Source organism: Theropithecus gelada, chromosome 10 (assembly GCF_003255815.1).
Source record: "Theropithecus gelada isolate Dixy chromosome 10, Tgel_1.0, whole genome shotgun sequence".
Lineage (NCBI taxonomy): Eukaryota > Metazoa > Chordata > Mammalia > Primates > Cercopithecidae > Theropithecus > Theropithecus gelada.
The window spans coordinates 76642130-76660922 of record NC_037678.1 but is presented as its reverse complement, the minus strand read 5'-3'; positions in this window follow the sequence as shown (position 1 = coordinate 76660922).

Genomic DNA, 18793 nt, shown 5'->3' with positions numbered 1-18793 from the left:
AATGGAAGAAAATTTTTGCAATCTACTCATCTGACAAAGGGCTAATATCCAGAATCTACAAAGAACGCAAACAAATTTACAAGAAAAAAACAACCTCATCAAAAAGTGGGTGAAGAACATGAACAGACACTTCTCAAAAGAAGACATTCATACAGCCAACAGACACACGAAAAAATGTTCATCATCACTCGCCATCAGAGAAATGCAAATCAAAACCACAATGAGATACCATCTCACACCAGTTAGAATGGCGATCATTAAAAAGTCAGGAAACAACAGGTGCTAGAGAGGATATGGAGAAATAGGAACACCTACAGTGTTGGTAGGATTGTAAACTAGTTCAACCATTGTGGAAGACAGTGTGGTGATTCCTCAAGGATCTAGAACTGAAATACCATTTGACCCAGCCATCCAATTACTGGGTATATACCCAAATGATTATAAATCATGTTGCTATAAATACATATGCACATGTATGTTTATTGCAGCACTTTCACAATAGCAAAGACTTGGAACCAACCCAAATGTCCATCAGTGATAGACTGGATTAAGAAAATGTGGCACATATATACCATGGAATACTATGCAGCCATAAAAAAGGATGAGTTCATGTCCTTTGTAGGGACATGGATGAAGCTGGAAACCATCATTCTCAGCAAACTATCGCAAGGACAGAAAACCAAACACGGCATGTTCTCACTCACAGGTGGGAATTCAACAATGAGAACACTTGGACACAGGAAGGGGAACATCACACGCCAGTGCCTGTCGTGAGGTGGGGGGACGGGGGAGGGATGGCATTAGGAGATATACCTAACGTAAATGACGAATTAATGGGTACAGCACACCAACATGGTACACATATACATATGTTACAAACCTGCACGTTGTGCACATGTACCCTAGAACTTGAAGTAGAAAAAAAATGCTAAACCATTAGAATTAAAAGAATAGTATAATGAACATCCATATACCATTTACCTAGACTCACCAATCATTTTCAATTTGTCATATTGACTTGTTTTTCATACTGAAACTCATTGAATGTAAATTGCAGACATCATGACAGTTAACTTTTAAATATTTAAGTATGTATCTTCAAATGGCACTGTCCTACACAACCACAATATCATTAGTACACCTTAGAAAATTAATATCAATTTAATAATATTGAATATACAGTTTATATTTAAATTTTCCCAGATATTCCCAACAATATCCTTATAGCTTCTTTTTAAATCCAGAATCCACTCACATATTTTGTTTGATTTTCATCATGTCTTTTTAATCTAGAATAGTTCTACCATCTAGAATAGTTCTCCTACCAATTTTTGTCTTTCATGATATGGGCATTTTGAAGGGTCCAAACCAGTTTTTGCATAATGTACTCAACTGTATATGTCTGGCTTTTCCCTCATGACAAGATTCAGCGTATATGTTTATGATTGTGCCCTTCTCAGTGCATTACATCAGAGGCCACATAATGCCATGTTCCACAGTTGGGAATGCAAAGTTTGACCCCTCAGCTAAAGTGATGCCCTCTAGATAACACTCATGTAAAGCTACCTTTCCTCCCTTATAATTAGCAAGTAATCTGAGGCGTGATACTTCAAGGCTGAAGTCTGGAAGGAGAAGAGCAATTACTGGTGGTGGAGTGAAACCCATGATCCATTGACAATTCTGTGAAAGAAGAAAATTAATGCAAGAATGTTGAGGAGAAAACTAAGTGTTCCAGCAAAAGAAAATATCATCAGAGTGAACAAACATTCTACAGAATAGGAGAAACTTTGCAACATATCCACCTGACAAAGGTCTAATATCCAGAATCTACAAGAAACTTAAAAACATTTACAAGAAAAAAGCAAACAACCCCATTAAAAAGTAGGCAAAGTATATAAACAGACATTACTCAAAAGAAGACATACATGTGGCCAACAAACATTTTTCTAAAAAGCTCAACATCACTGATCATTAGAGAAATGCAAATCAAAACCACAATGAAATACCATCTTATGCCAGTCAGGATGGCAATTACTAAAAAGTCAAGAAACAACAGATGCTGGCGAGGTTGTGGAGAAATAGAAATGCTTTTACACTGAAGGTGGGAAGGTAAATTAGTCCAACCATTGTAGAAGACAGTATGGTGATTCCTCAAAGACCTAGTACCAGAAATACCATTTGATCCAGCAATCCCATTACTGGTTATACACCCAGAGGAATATAAATCATTCTATTATAAATAAAGATATATGCACACATACGTTCATTGCAGCACTATTCACAATAGCAAAGACATAGAATCAACCCAAATGCCCAATGATAGACTGGATAAAGAAAATGCGGTACATATACAAAATGGAATACTATGTATCCATAAAAAGGAATGAGATCATGTCCTTTGTGGGGATATAGATGGAGCCAAAAGCTATTATCCTCAGCAAACTAATGCAGGAACAGAAAACCAAACACCACATATTCTTACTTATAAGTGGGAGCTGAACAACGAGAACATATGGACACAGGGAGGGGAACAACACACACTGGGGCCTGTTGGGGGAGTGGGGGGAGGGAGAACATCAGGATGAATAGCTAAGGCATGTGGGGCTTAATACCTAGGTGATGGGTTGATAGGTGCAGCAAATCACCATGGCACATGTATCCAGAGCTTAAAATAAAATTAAAAAAAAAAAAGAAAAAGAAAAAGAAGTGCCCCTTCTCCTGCATCACTTCCTTTACACCACACACACACACACACACACACACACACACCCCCATGGACCTTTGGAGATACCAGGAAGGGGAATAAAGGGATACCCAGAGTTTATGGGATGAAGGCTTGAGCCATTCTATTCTCACATTAAAATAAAAAGGTAACGCAGAAGCTGGGAGAATTGGTGGCATCAAAGTGGCAGACCCCCTTGGTAGGCTGTTTGCAATAATGAACTTAATTTGTTTAGGCCCCAAGTACCCCTTGTTCTTTGGCAGTGCGTTCTAACACGGACCCTGAACTTGGCCATATGGCTTGCTTTGGCAGATGGGACAATATCAAATGACTCAGGTGCAGACTTAAGAAGTGCTCATACATTGGGGCTGCCTTCTTGCTGCTCTTGAAACCTTAAGACCACCACGTGAGTGAACCCAGGCTAGCCTGCTCAAGGATGAGACTACATGGACCAGTGGGGTTTGGATCATAATCCCCAAAAACACAATCCCAAATGTCATAATCCCAAATGTTAAAATGCTGTAATATCAAAGTTCCTAAAATCTAAATCCCTAAAGTCTAAAATCCTTAACATCTAAAATCCCAAAAATCACAATCACGGGATAGTTGCACCATCTTAGATGAAACTATTACCCTACTATTGCTTTCATTTGGAAACTAACTATGGTTTAAGAAGATACATATGGGTGCCAGCTTGACAAGGGATGGACTTTTGGAATTAATTTTGGGTGCCAACTTGATCATAGAAGTGAAAATGCAGGCGAAAAATATAAGAAATCTCCCCTGTCAAATTATTTAATCATGTATGATTTCTGCCCCTTCACACACAGCCTTTTAAAAAAATGCCCTTCATCAGAAAATTCAAAAGAATTCAACAAGCTCAGTGACCTTCTGAACCAAAGACACTTACTAATATTGCGGTTCCTCCAGAGTTACAACATGTTAAATGGTAACGTATTCTCGATTAGGGATTTGACTGTTGAAGAATTTAGACTTCTTATATTTACCACTAAATGTAACAGAGAAAAACTAGTACATGGTTCATTTTGGCTAATGAATGGCACTTTCAAAACTCTCCTCACTTTTTTTTTTAATCAACTGTATACAATTCATGCTCCTTTGGATTCAATAATTCTAGAACTTGTTGCTTGTTTATATATTAATGACTGGGAAAAGTGAAGTACTTTATAAGGATATATTTGAAGATTTGAACTTTGCAGAAGAAAACGGATTTAGAATTAGATCTGATCAAGTCTTCCAAAAGTGAATTTCAAGGTGATACCAAAAAAGTTTGTCATTTCCAATCAGCACAATTCAATCAGCAGAAAGTTCAGATGAGTGGATTGGTCACAAGATACAGCAATGACAAAAGATTTTACATTTATTAAGATAAGTTCCTATTTAGTCTTTCTGTTTTTTAAGACAGAGTCATGCTCCATCACCCAGGCTGGAGTGCAGTGGCACAGTTACAGCTCACTGTAGCCTTGAACTCCTGGGCTCAAGGGATCCTCCTGCCTCAGCATCCCAAAATGTTGGTATTATAGGCATGAGCCACCATGCCCAATCCTGCGTTGTCTTTATCAGGTTTTTTGTTGCTTAGGAAAACTAAGCTTTAAAAAGGCTACGGTTTACATCCATGTCATTTTCTGTATTGTCTTTGAGGTTTTTTGATTATCATTCTTGGTTAAATGAATAACTATTATTTTAGAACGACCTGTGATTCTGTTTTGATGAAATGTTTTGAGGCTTTTAACATCTTTGACAAATGTCCTCAAAATTAAATCCTAAATTAAGTCTCTAGCTTACACTTATTGCTGGGAGCTGAAAAATTAGTCACTGCAATGTTTAGAACCTTTTTTCAGCTTCCAGTCAGGTCATGAACTCCAGTATCACCACCTCCAGCCCGATGACTATATCTACTGTAAGAGACATCAGTGAAAGCACTCCCTCCAGTACCACCGAAAGGGCCCTCACCAGGTGCCATTAACTAATCCTAGTGCTGCGAAGTTACAGGGAGTTGACTCCTGGGTACACGTATCTCATCTGAAAGAGTATTGACTCCTACCTAATCTTGAATATTAATACCAGTGTCTGACACCAAACTCTAGTGAAACAAAACCTCATCTTCAGACTCGGAAGAAGGCAACCATCAAAATGAACTGCTGTCATGAGACATGGGGCCAGACCTGGATTCAAAGATATTAGGACTTATTTAATAATTCTGCCTCTTTCTAAATTATTACAATTTGTTCTATGTCTTGATATGACATAATCCGAATGCTTAGCTAGCTGTGAGCTTCCTTTTCTTGTCCCTGTCAAAACTAGACAAAGCTTATAACTTTTTGCTGGAAATGTTGCTGATTCTTTATGTTTTGTTTTCCAGAGTCAAGAAAACCTTTTTTAGCCAGGTGCAGTGGCCAACACCTGTAATCCCAGTACTCTGGGAGGCTGAAACAGGATGATCACCCCAGCCCAGGAGTTCAAGACGAGCCTGGGCAACAGAGCAAGACCCCATCTCTAAAAAAAATAATTTTTTTTTCCCCAAAAAAAACACCATTTTTCTTTTGAGCTAAATAGAGCTTACAGTAAGGATCCCCAAGCCTTGGGCCACCAACCAATACCAGTCTGTGGTCTGTTATGAACTGGGCTGCACAGCCAGTGAGCGAGCATTACCACCTGAGCTTTGCCTCCTGTCAGATCAGCCCAGCCTAGATTCTTACAGGAGGGCCAACCCTATCGTAAACTGTGCATGCCAGGGATCTAGGCTGCATGCTCCTTGTGAGAATCTAATGCCTGCCTGATGATCTGAGGTGGAACAGTCTCATCCCCAAACCATTCTCCCCACCCCACTGCCTGTGGAAAAACTGTCTTCCATGAAACCAGTCCCTGGTACCAAAAAGGTGGGACACCGCTGGCTTACAGCAAGTAGATAAAGTAACAAAGTTTACCTTTCTCTCTCTACCTATCTCCAAAATTTGAAAACTATTCAATCACACCGGACCCAATATGTTCACCATTGCCAACACACTGCTATTAATGCTATACAATACCAAGTACCCTCCCCCTAGGCCCAGGGACTGTCATGAAAGAGATGGACACATGAGACTCCAATTTTGAGGGGTAAAATTAGTTCAGATCCTCCAAATCAAAAATAGGCACACAGATGCCTAAATAGCTGACAAATTGAAGGACTTTGCCTCCTGGGCCACTATGTGGCCTCTTTGCCTCCATCCTGACCATAAAGAATTTCCTGCTTCCCATAGACTTAAAGAAGTCTTAAAGACTTAAAGAAGAGTTACCAAGAGGACACTGAGATACCTGGTGACAAAGCCTACTGGGTCTATCCTGGTTATGGGGTTTACACAAATAGAGATATGATAAAAAAAAAAAAAAATTCAGTCACTTAGAACAAATTACTAAAAAGATCACAGAAGGCATTGTGGCACAACAAAAAAAATCTCTAAATTCCTTAGCTCAAATGGTTTTAACAAAATGCTTCTGTTTTATAAAGCTAATTGCTACAAGTCTGGCTCGATGCATAAAACTTATAGATAAGTTAATTTTGTAACTTTGCTTTTTTGACTTTTGGTTTTTGGCTCTTAGGTTGCTTAGAAAATTTAAGGGTTTAAATATGGCCTGGAATGTGAATTGGCTGTACATCTTTGGCTGCTAAGTCTTTTGAACATAGGGGTCCTACCAACAGAACGGATGGAATTGGAGCAGGTGGCCACACCATCCAGGCAATGATATGGAACAAAAATAAAAGTTTGGCAATCAATCTCCTTCTGAAAAATCTCAGCCAAAAGGGGGAAATAAGAAATAAAAATAAAATCTAAAGCCCCCCAACCAACTGAATGGACCCCTTTTGGCCAAGGGAACCCCAAAGAAACCTTAAAATCTGAGTTCCCAGCTGTGATGGGATGGGAAGTCAGACATTCCTCTTTCTATTGCCTCCCTTTTGTGGTTTAGAAACAACAATTGACCAGCATTAATATTCAAAGAGGTATCATGAAACTGATAGAATAGACTTTTTGTGGCAATAAGATACAAATTATAAAGAAGACCTAAGGCCATGCCAGGCAAGGTTAAGTCATGCACCTCTCCCCACACTTAAAGAATAAGCAATTTCTAACTGCCACCAGGTTTTTCTTTTTCTCTAGCAGTTAAATAATCACTGGCCTTGAGATAAGCAATATTAAAACAATTTGCAGTTCATCCACCACCAGACACTGACTAACTGACCCCCTGTCCCACAAGTCATAACTACAGCTTTGATTAGACAAAAGACTGGTTTCAGTAACCTCGCCCTGCAAGAGATCACTGACCATGGACTGGTTCTGGCCGGTTCACAGAGGCTGCACATGTGAGTCCCTTCATGTCTCTGTTTCACCCTTTGATATATAGCACCTAATTATAATGCATTTATATGTTAAGTCTCCAGCCCAAAGTGAACATGGGATGCATGTAACAAACACATATGTTTGCTTATCATGCATGAGTTATGACCCCCTTCATGTATATCCATAGTGCCTCCTATAACCTGTTGAAAGTGTACACTTGGCAAGCCCATTCAGCATAAATTTCTTTCTCATCTTTCTTTCCCTTCCATGAATTGCCTACCTTTGCTTTCTGCTGGAGGCTATGCTTCCCAGCCTGTCAGAATGACTACCCTGCAGGCTATAATCTTTTATAAGAAATAAAGTCTCCTCTCCAAATTTAAGAAGACCTTGTGATTTTTCAGTTAACATATCAAACTCAAAATCGACATCTTGTGAATTTCTATAAATATACTTATTTTCATACAAGAGGCATATGTGCCACTGAAAGATACATTGGGACTTCTAAATCTTCTTTAGTTGGGTTGTTAACATAGACACACTGTCCAGTAGAAACACCAGGTTTCGGCCAGGCGTGGTCGCTCACGCCTGTAATCCCAGCACTTTGGGAGACAGAGGTGAGTGGATCACTTGAGGTCAGGAGTTCGAGACCAGCCTGGCCAACATGGTGAAACCCCGTATCCACCAAAAATGCAAAAAATTAGCTGGGCATGGTAGTGCACACCTGTCATCCCAGCTACTACTCAGGAGGCTGAGGCACAAGAATCACTTGAACCCGAAGGACGGAGGTTGCAGTGAGCCAAGATCACATCACTGCACTCCAGCCTGAGAGACAGAACAAGACTCTGTCTCCAAAAAGAAAAGAAAAGAAAAAAAGAAACACCAGGGCCAATCAAGCCAACCTCAAACACATTTGTTGAAAAAAGTTGTAAGAAAATCTCATATAGGAGAACTCAGATTTTGCTGCATATTAGAATCATTTGGAGAAGCTTTTAAAAATCCCCAAATCCAGGCCACACTCCAGACCAATTAAGTCAGAATCCCTGGGATTACGCTCCAGGTATCAGTGTTTCACTACTTCCTGGGTGACTGCAATGTACATCCAAGGCAGAGAACGAGAGCCACCAAGTGTGCCTGTTTGTAAGCGTGTTTTTAGGTGTAAGATGTAAGTCATTTTGCAGCCTGAGCAACTGGGAGAAATAAGAATAGAGAAGCATAAGAAGACATGTTCACTCATCTCCAGTTTCTACTCATAACAATTTCACATCCTAGTGAGGGTAACATAAAATGAGTGCTCTGATGACCAAACTTCACAATTGTTCAATAATGCTTCATTAGATTTTTTTTTTCTCTTCCAGGTTGCCTCCTAAACTCTGGACACTTACCAAAACACTCCAGATTTCCAACTGTGTAATTAGAAGATTAAATGACTGAACTATTTTCTCAATAACCCTCTCCAGTCTGAGGATTCTCTATTCTATCACTTCCTGCCTGGCAAAAAGCATTTTTAAATCTCTTCGTGAAGGTTATTCTTGGCTTGCTATTCTGAGTTCCTTGGACTCTGCTTCCCAACAATGTTATGGCTCAACAAAAAAACTCCTAAACTGTGTGCATGAAAGTCATTGCGTCTACATTGTGACTTTCCCATAAGTGTCTTTTGTTGCTCAGGGATTTCGTCTGCATTTTACAACCTGGCTCCTACAAATCCTCCACAGCTTTTAAAACCAAAGCTCTCTAAAATAGGCCAAACTAGTTTTCTCTCTAGACTTTTACAACCTTCCAAGGCACCACTGAATAGTTAGATGCCTAAGTCATATCACACCTACAGTGTAAGACATGACGTATAGCCCGATATTCTCTGAGAAAGAAAATAACACACTAGGGTGAGAAGTTAGAAGAAATTTGGAAACTTTGCAGACTCCTTGCTCCAAATAAGATTGATTCAACCAATTTCGCCCAAGTTGTTAGTGTGACCATAGACGTTCCCAGCTAGGAGTGTCCTATCCAGCCCAGAGGTGAGCCTTCAACGGAATCAAGTTAGTTATTTTTGTAGCAGTAAATACACAATACAATCTGAAACAGAAAACCTAGGAACATCCATAACATCTCAAAGAATAGTGTAAGGTCAGTTATAAGTATATTGACCTCCAACTATAAGAAGAGAAAATGCCTTGTCATTTCACAAAGGCTAACAGGATGACATTTTGAAATACATGCCCAGCAATATTGGGTCTAAAGGAATGGTGAGGAGAGGAGGGAAGGGCAGTCAGTGGCAATGGAAGTTCCATATCACCAGAAGAGCAGAGAAGAGAAGCCCAGTCACTGGTCATTGTGTTTCTGCTCCATCCTTCTCTTTCGCTGCTCCAGACCCAGCTTGGCCAGTCTTCCTAGTTTTAAAGCGAATAATGACCCATCAGGCAAACGTGTTCTTGCAGGGAGAGACTAAAAGAGAATCCGGGGCCCTTGACACAGCCTGGAGTCTCATCAAACACAGGAGGGGGAAGTGAAGCCTGGGTGACGCAGAGGGGACCAGCAGGTTTCTGGAAAAACGCAGATGGGTTTTTATGTGTGATATGGGAACAAGGCTGAAAATTACAAACAGATTTCAGAAAGCCATGAGCCACTTTACAGGGAAGGGCTTCAAACAGAGTTTGAAGAGGAATGGTCTTTCTCTGACCTGGATACCCTCATTCAGGGTAGGAAGTAGGGGCTGGAGAAGCCATCTAGATATGCCTCCACCTGCCCCTGCCCCTCTCCTGGCAGACAGGACCCTGTGCCTTCCTAGTTGTTCCAAGTTTCTGAAATGAAAATTTCTCAAAGAAGAATGTCTGTTCTTTCCCATAATAAACCATTTGTTTGTCAATGGTAAGTCTCAAAAAACTACCTTTGATTTCACTCATTTATTTGATGGTACAGATTGAGCCCATATGAGCTCTATTTTTTCCTTTAGCTATACATAGTAACACATTTATCAACTTCTATTCAATCATATCCTCCACACTTACAAACAAGGGTTGCAGTTTCTTAATGGAATATGCCAGGAGAGAATACCGCCAGCCCCACAGTAGCATTGATCTGCCTGAGAAGGGTAGGGGGGAAAGTTCTAGAGCTGTTTCTGTTCACGGGAATGGAAGAGAGAAGTGCTGTCCTCCCCACCCACCTGCTTAGAAGACACTATATGAATCTGCCTGCCTCTACCCCAGCCACAACTAATTGAATTAACAGTGGACAAGTGTTATAATGGGCTATTTCCTAGGTTGTGTTCTGCACAAGGAGAGGAGTGGGTAGGTGCAAGAGAAGCCTACATTGTGAGCAGTGATTCAGGGCTACATCTGCCTGGTGGAAGGGTGCCCTTTTCAAGTAACACAAATGCACCCTGTGAGCTACCGGCTACCTGGGTATATGCTTGACCCAAGCTGGGTCAGTTAAATTCTCTCTCTTAGGCATGTCAGATTCCTGGGCTTTAAAACTGGGAAGTCTGTCCAAATTGGGTCTGGGGCAGGGAAAGAGAAGGACGGAGCAGACACAAAATGAAGATATAGAGAACCAGGCAGAGCCCCCAGAGAGTGGAGACACAAGCAGCTAGGATGACCCTCAAGCTGTGATTCTGGTCCCCAAGAGTCCTGATGTGGGTTTCATGACACACACCACAGCTCTCTACCCCAGATTCCTCTCCCCAGCTTGAGCTTAAGTGCATTTCTGGTGGTTGCAAAGAAGGATGTTTCCTTGAGGCAAAGGCTTTGTGAAAAGCTACTACCCAGGCACCTTTGAGATGGATTGCCTGCATCCTATGCCTGGTCAGTATAACCCCACTGATGGGGCCTCCTGACTTGCAGAGGGTTCAGCAGTAGACTCAGCTGTTTCCTCAAGGAGACTTGACACTGGTTAACCATTTGACAAGATGGCTTTTAACCAGTTGTTTGGCTGTTAGAAAATACTTGTTCAAAACTACCCGGGGTTTGATCATTCCCCAATTAACATTTCAAAGGCACTGAATGTGTCAAAATGAAATATGTTGTTTACAAGGTATTAGATATCTGTATAACTTTTGTTTTTGTTTTATATGTATGCAATCTTTGTTACACAAGTAATTCATGACTTCTGTGCATCAGTTTAAAAATAGGAACATCAAAACTTCCTCCAAAATTCCACCACCCAGAAGCAATCACTGCTAACACATTGCAGTTTCTCATTCCAAGGCATTTTTCACTTGTCTAAGTATCTAGATTTTAACCACCTTTCTTACAAGAATTGCCTTCTTGGAGAGCCTGCCTGCCTTGATGTGCCATTTTCATTAATGACAGTTTTTAAGGCGAGGCTAAAAGACCTTAGGGGGAAAAATAATAACTACAGTAGCCTATTTGAGCGACCATCAGGCACAGATGACAGATTCTATCATTTAGTTCTGGGAGTTGCCAGACTTTTGTCTAAACCAATCCAATTGCCAAATTATCCCCCTTACAGTGTTAAAGTACTGCCTGCAAAGGAAAATGTGGAAATAATAGCTGTCCCTTTCAAGAGCTGTTCCTGTCTGCTTTAAGAAAAATAGCAACAATCACTACCTCAAGACATAAAATAGAAGTCAGCCCCCAGCCTGTAAAACTTGAACCCACCAGACAGGCCTCAGAAAGATTGTGGTATTAACTAGCCTGGGAAGGCGCGCAGAAGTAAATGGGGAGATGCTGACTTCAAAACTCTCTGAAATTCAATATCCAGAGACTCAGATTGAGTTAGTTGGCCTTAAATAACAAGGAAGTTGCAGTCTAAACTCTAGCTTTGCACGTCATGACATGCCATGGGGAAAACAGCTAATATCAGGGAGGGCTTTTGCTGTTAAAAAAAACAAAACAAAACAAAACCACATTGAGGAGGTGGTGGCATGGAATAGAAGCAGAAGAAGGAGCAATCTTGTGGGGCAATCTGACATGGACAATGTCAGTGGAGGGCTCACTGCTTCACTTCCTACTTTTTGAGGTTTTATAACATGGTTATTTATAAAGTTTCACCTCAGCCATCTCTCATCTACATTTTCCCCTCCCTCTTTCACTCCACCCTCATCTCTAGCTGGGTCTCTCAGTTACAAGGCTGGGTCTCAGCAAATAAAGATGTATGTCTGTGGAATCAACCTAAATGCCCATCAGTGGTAGACTGGATAAAGAAAATGTGGTACATATACACCATGGGGTACTATGCAGCCATTAAAAAAGAATGAGATCATGCCCTTTGCAGGGACATGGATAGAGCTGGAGGCCACTATCCTAAGCAAACTCACACAGGAACAGAAAACCAAATACCACGTGTTCTCACTTATCAGTGAGAGCTAAGCAATGAGAACATATGGATACTAGGAAGGGAAACAACAGACACTGGGGCCTATCTGAGAATGGAAGGTGGGAGGAGGGAGAGGATCAGAAAAAATACCTATCGAATACTATGCATAATACAAAATTATCTTTACACCAAACCCCCATGACATGCAGTTTATCTATATGACAGACCTGCACATGTACCCCTGAACCTAAGAGTTAAAAAAGATGTATGTCTGCGTGGGGCCTCCTTCTTTCCCCAGTCCTGCTTTTGCTGTACAAAAACCCAGTGGCCCCTGCTGGTCCTACCCACACCATATCCTCATCCTCCCTCCTAAAAGGTCCCCTGGGGTCAGGCATGGTGGTGTGTGGTGAAGGGGGTGCATGTATCATAAGATGGGGCTGGAAGCAAGTGTGCAATTCCGGTTCACACACCCTCTCCCCAACTCTCATTTACCGTTGCCCTCAAAGGATAGCACAGCACCAATGTCCCATGCCTCTGGATGCCTTTGTCTAGGGATATCTTTTATCTCTTCCACTGAGGATGTCTCCGATGGGAACAGTAAGGTTTTGGAGCTATAGGCTTCTTTATTCCCAGTTCAAACTCGAATGATACAAAGGCCAAAAATGTGCCACCAGCTGCACAACGTGAACTCCTGAGGCTGCAAGCCAACCAAGCACTTCCCGGCTCTCACCCCTACCAAAGCATTTCTGGACTTAAATGCTAGATACTTTCTGTTTTAAAAGACTTGCATGTGTGTAATTCAGGCCATTTATTGGGTATGCAATTTCTCAAAATCTACTCCCAGTTCCCTGAACAAGCTATGCCAAGGATAACCTGGCATCTCTCATCTCCCCATCCTTGCCCCAGCTCAGCTACACCCCAACCTTCACTTTTCAAAGCCTTGCAAGCCACGTGTGTTACACAGAGCTGGTACTCAAAAACAGCATGATGAACTTGTCACTGCTTTTAGCTTTCTCTTCCCAGCTTGTGTGTTTTTGGCGACGTTTTCAACTAGTAGAGGTTCAAAAAACGTACAAACTGAATTAAATGTCGGAGAAAAGCCCCAAACTGAATGTTTTGTTTTTAAAATGAAAGAAAGAAAAGCAATCACACAATCTTGGCTGATACACAATATCACAAGAGAGAAAAAAAATGCCCCTCTGTTGGGAAGATGTTCTGCTGTTTCTAGGCAGGATTCATTAAGGTCCATTTCTTCGAGTCAATGATTTCCATCAGAGTGTTTTCAGTTTTCCTTTTTTTTTTTTTTTTTTTTTTTTGTAGGAACCTTTGTTCCTACAAAGAATGAATACTCAAAGAAGCCAAGAAAGTGTAATTGGTACGTGGAATAAGAATCTCCCAGCATGGGGCAAAGGCATGTGTATTTTGAAAAAGGTCTCAATATACACTCAAATTTGAGAGCCACCATTACGGTCTGTCAATACCAGGCCATCTGGGCTGGAATGTCCTTGGCCCCAGGGGCAAATGTGGGTCTTAGGAAGCTTATTCATTCCTCCCCCATTTTTTTCCAGTTCTTGCTTCAATACCACACTCCTCCTAAGACAGGAAGATTTCACTCAAGTTAGTGTAGTGGAAGAAGCCTAGATTTTGGAATCTGGTTTGAATCCCAACTCTGCCACCCACCAGCTGTGTGACATTTAAAACTTAACCTGTCTGAATCTGGATCTGTTAGGATTCCTTGATAGTAAGCAACAGAATTCAGCTCTGAGCAAATTAAGCTAAAAAGAGAAATTATTGAAGCAATGAGGTGGCTCACAGAATCAGAGCAATGCTGAAGGAGCAAGGCAGGCAGCTCTGGGATCCAAGACGCGGCAGCTAAATGGGGGGATTGCATCGGTTGACCCCATTCTTCACCTCTCCCCTCATCCGTGCCCTTTGCAGGTCACTTTGCAGCACCCACCCATCGTGGGTGGGGTGAATTGCCCCAACCCATGACTCTACACTCAGGATGTAAACCCTAACCCTACTCCCCACCCCACAACAGTAAACATCATGACTCAAATCTTTGTCTCAAGATTCGCTTTTAGGGGAATCCAACCCAAGACAACTTAGTTCACGTCAGGGCACAAACCAAAGTCACATTTTTCAAAATATCCAGGTTAACTAACTCAGAGCTCCGTGTTGCTCATAGTGAAAATGGCTTTCTCTCTCTCCTGACTCCTCCCATAATGAGCCCAGGCATACCCAAAGCCCGTTTTGTTTGCATTTGAACTTACAAAGTCCAGGTAACTGGGTCACCTCTCTGGGGCTGCATTGTGGAAAGCGGGCAAAGAATTTGACTTTTAACTTTCCAAATGTCTACACTATGTGAATTTTTTCCACCTGAGTGCTCCCAAACCCCCCTGCCTCTGACCTCAGGTGACATACCTAAAGGAGGGGGTTTTCATCCTTTCCTGAGCTCAGGGTAAGATAGCATGTGAACACCTGGATAGAGGGTCTTCAGCTGGAAGAGGACAAGCCAGAGAAGATGAGGCTCAACATAAATTGATACCCAAGTGCCTCCTTATAAAACTAAACCCTTTCTGGCCATGCGCGGTGGCTCACACATGTAATCCCAGCACTTTGGTAGGCTGAGGCAGGCAGATCATGAGGTCAGGAGATGGAGACCATCCTGGCTAACATGGTGAAACCCCGTCTCTACTAAAAATACAAAAAATTAGCTGGATGTGCTGGCGGGCGCCTGCAGTCCCAGCTACTAGGGAGGCTGAGGCAGGAGAATGGCGTGAACTCAGAGGCAGAGCTTGCAGTGAGCTGAGATCGTGCCACTGCACTCCAGCCTGGGTGACAGAGCGAGACTCCATCTCAAATAAAAACAAACAAAAAAAAAAAAACTAAAGCCTTTCTATAATCTACCAAACATGGATCTGAACGTGGAAGCCTTCAGTCTTTCTTATTAGTTAAAGCACCATCCTCTCCTTCATCTGCCCTGCCAGTGAACAAAGTCGTTTCCATGAAGGGATTTCATTAACTAAACTATCCATCATAGAATCCAGTTTTGAGTGCATCGAGGACCTGCTTCTTGCAAGAACTTTGCTGTCTCAACCCACCTTCCTCCTACCACCGCTTCTCTCTGAGGGCTCAGAAAACATCTTTTTCGGAAACAGTTTTAACGGCAATTACAAATTTCTGACCAAAAGCTCTCTGGCTTTCATTTAAGCTTACCTTTTTCTTGGGTCTTTCTCCATAGACAGGGAGCATGGCTGGCGGGCACTGACCTTGATATCTTGTCTCAGTCCTGACTATCGCCTTCCTCCCCTAGAGGCAGATGGAAGCCAAAGAGGGAAAAATACCTGGGCCAGGTGAGTCAGCAGGTGTATCCTACAGAGTCACTCTGCAGAACCCCGTGGAAGCCAGCTGGATGGAAGGAAGGTAGCACCAGGGTCAACACACCTTGAACCATTAATTAAGCTTTGTCTTTTCCACCTATGAGTCATAAAGTTTAATTACATTTACTTTCAAGGTTAAAAAGTTTACCTAACAATATGTCTGCAGTCAAAAACAAGGGCACATTCTTGATTTGCTGATTGATTACCCCCAGAGAGACACACAGAAACGCACAAAAATAACTTGAGGTCATTTTCTTGAGAATAGTGTTGTTTTCAATTTCTTGTTATCCTAAACAATACTACTATCAATATCCCTCTAGAGAAATCTTTACCTGCTTTGTTCGTTATCTCCATAGAATAAAGTCATAAAAACAGAATTTCTAGATTAAAGTTTAAGGGAGGTACATTTTTAAGACTTTTTTCTTTTCTTTTTTTTTTTTTTTTTTTTTTTTGAGACAGGATCTTACTCTGTTGCCCAGGCTGGAGGGCAGGGATGTGATCATGGCTCATTGGAGCCTCAAACTTCTGGGCTCAAGTGATCCTTCCACCTCATCCTCCCAAGCAGTCAGTACCCCAGGCATTTACCACAGGCCCAGCTAATTTAAAAAAAAAAATTTTGTGGAAACAGGGTCTCACTATGTTGCCCAGGCTGGTCTCAAACTCCTGACCCTAAACCATCCCTCCACCTTGGCCTCATAAAGTGCTGGAATTACAGGCATGAGCCACTCTGCCCAGCCTCAAGGCTTATTTAATATGTATTGGCAAATCAAGCTCCAGAGAATCTATATTCATTTCTTTACAATTAAAAAAGTTTACATGTAAAACCTTTATAAACCTGAAGACCCATGTGGCTTTGTCTTAGAAAGGAGTCACTTTCAAGAAACATAATTCAAATGTCACAAGTAATTTAGGGGCCAGGTGCTGTGATTCACGCCTGTAATCTCAGCATTTTGGGACGCCGAGGCGGGAAGATCGCTTGAGCCCAGGAGTTCAAGAGCAGCCTGGGCAACATGGCAAGACTTAGTTTCTTGTTTTTGTTTTGTTTTCTAAAAACTAAAAAAATTAGCTGGGTGTGGTGGTGGGCGCCTGTATTTCCAACTACTAGGGAGGCCAAAGCTGAAAGACTGCTTGAATCTGGAAAGTCCAGGCCCCCAAAAAGTAAAAATAAAAATAAATTTGGGATCAAGTGCAGTGGCTCGAGACTGTAGTCTCAGCTACTCAGGAGCCTGAAGTGGGAGAATCGCTTGAGCCTGAGAATTTGAGGCTGCAATGAGCTACGATTGTTCTATTGCACTCCAGCTTGGGTGACAGAGTGAGACCCTGTCTCTAAAAAATAAATAAGTAAAAAAATAAATAAATAGTAAAAGTAATGTAAAAGAAATTATCTGAAAATCAAATTTACCTGACAAACCCTGAGCTCTCTCTCCCCTTTATACACACACTGGCACATATTCTGAGTAGTGCGGTGGGAGGGGGGGATCCTAAACGTGGTTCCATCTGGTGATCTCAGGCTGACCCACCAATTCAACCCTCCCTCCTAGGGAACAGCTTTGAGAGATGTTATTCTGAGGCGGCGTTAACCCACTCCAATTTCCTGGATTTATACTAGTGGAGTGGCTGCCATGGAATAATAAAAAACATTCAGATTTAACGTCGTCAAAATATTATACCTGTTAAATTTTTATTATTCGTGTCTCCCAAGCGGATTCAAACATATAATCTTCTGGCCCTGTATCAAAGTATCCTTACCTCATCCATTTTCCTCAGGTCCAGTTGTTTGTAGATAACGCCTCCCCTGAGGCTCTGCAGCAACTCCAGCCTGCATAGATTTTCTTTCCTCCCCTTTGCCTCTTCCCCTCCCTCAGCATTTTATCATGTAGTTCAGCTAAGCCTCTCTCCCCCAGAAAGACTTCAGAGAGAAGACTCTTTCAGAGACAAGGAGAAGAGACTTTGGGCTTGCAATTAGAGAAATCTCTTTGACTAGAGATAGGGGAAGTCCGTTAATAATTTTCACCTAAGTCACCTCCAGTTCCCCAGTTCTTACCAGCTTTGTGAGCCCAAGTGGGGATGTCAGTTGCCTCCAAGTACATAATGCAAAGTCTCCAGCTCCTCTCAAAATCCCACTCAGCCCACCCAGTTTCTCTGGGTTCACACCCAGTTCAGTCTATGAACTCCAGCGGAAGTATGGCTCCTGCCTGCCTCGTTGAAGGGAATGTCCCTCTGCTGCCCTCCTGTAGCAGCTGTGAGAGTGACGGCCTGCCCAGAATCTCCTCTGCTCACCTGGACTCACTGGCAGATGCAGTTCCAGGCACCATGACATCTCCCACCCAAGGCCTGAAGCTCTCTTCTTTTTAGCCTTGGGCCTTCTGCACCACACCGGGACACAACTCAAAAGTGAGGGAAATTCTGGCCCTCAGGGAATCTGTCCATCAGTGGGGGGTAGGAATTGATGGCTGCTGTGAACAACCATGAGGCATGTTCCACACGGTCTGCAGATCAACTGGAGTGAGCCCCAGTGGCACCCTGCTTGTTAGCATACCATGTATGGGCCCTTCTCCCTTCCCTGTCTCACTTCCCCTCCATCTGTGTGTGCTTCCTGGGATCCGCTCCCAATAAACTACCTACACTCAGGTCTTTGTCTGGGAGTCTCCTCGGGAGAAATGCAAACTAAGACAACTCCCCATAGCACTCTGTTGCACTGTTTTCTAAGCACCCACTGTCTCCCTGGGGACCACATGTCCATCCCCAGAGAAAGCTCCTACTCTGCTGAGGGTGGTCAGGACTTGGAGTTACTACAACGACATCTGTGGGTTGCCAAATCTGTGTGGAAGTAACCATGCCTTAACTCATCTCAGAGGATTCCATGAAAGCCCCAGCGGGCAGATGGTCCCCGGGGTCTGTTTGCTCCATTGAATAGGGCAGGCATGGTCCACAAGCGGAGAAGCCTCTAGCTGAAGTTGGTAAGTATGCACTATCCCAAAGAATGTGTCCAGGGTATGTAACTGGCCACCCCATCATCTCCCCTCCTCAAGCAACAGAGCTTCTTTTGCCTCCATATCTGGAGGTTGCCCTGACCATGT